The following is a 310-nucleotide window of genomic DNA, read 5'->3' as shown; positions in this document are numbered from 1 at the left end:
AAGATCCTTGCTAGAAAGAGAGGGCCGCCCCCACCCCAGCCTGTTCACCGGGAGGGACTGTGCTGTACCGTTCTGTCTTTGTAACATAAATACAGATTTTTATACCTCACCTCTCTGTCTTCCCGTTCTTTCCATCCCTGTGTTGGGCGTCCGTCCCCTCAGTCCCCTGGGCGGCCTCGGTGGTCCTCACCACCATATCGGGAGTCTCGGCTTTCTGGGAGACCCTGCAGACCACGGGCCTCCCCTTCCTAGGAGCCGGCCTCTGGGAGCCCAGTGTCAGAGCTGCCTCCTTGGACGTCCCCTGGAGGTG

The sequence above is a fragment of the Bison bison genome, unplaced genomic scaffold (assembly GCF_000754665.1).
Source record: "Bison bison bison isolate TAMUID 2011002044 unplaced genomic scaffold, Bison_UMD1.0 scf7180017845512, whole genome shotgun sequence".
Taxonomy (NCBI): domain Eukaryota; kingdom Metazoa; phylum Chordata; class Mammalia; order Artiodactyla; family Bovidae; genus Bison; species Bison bison.
Note: the sequence above shows the minus strand (reverse complement) of the source record.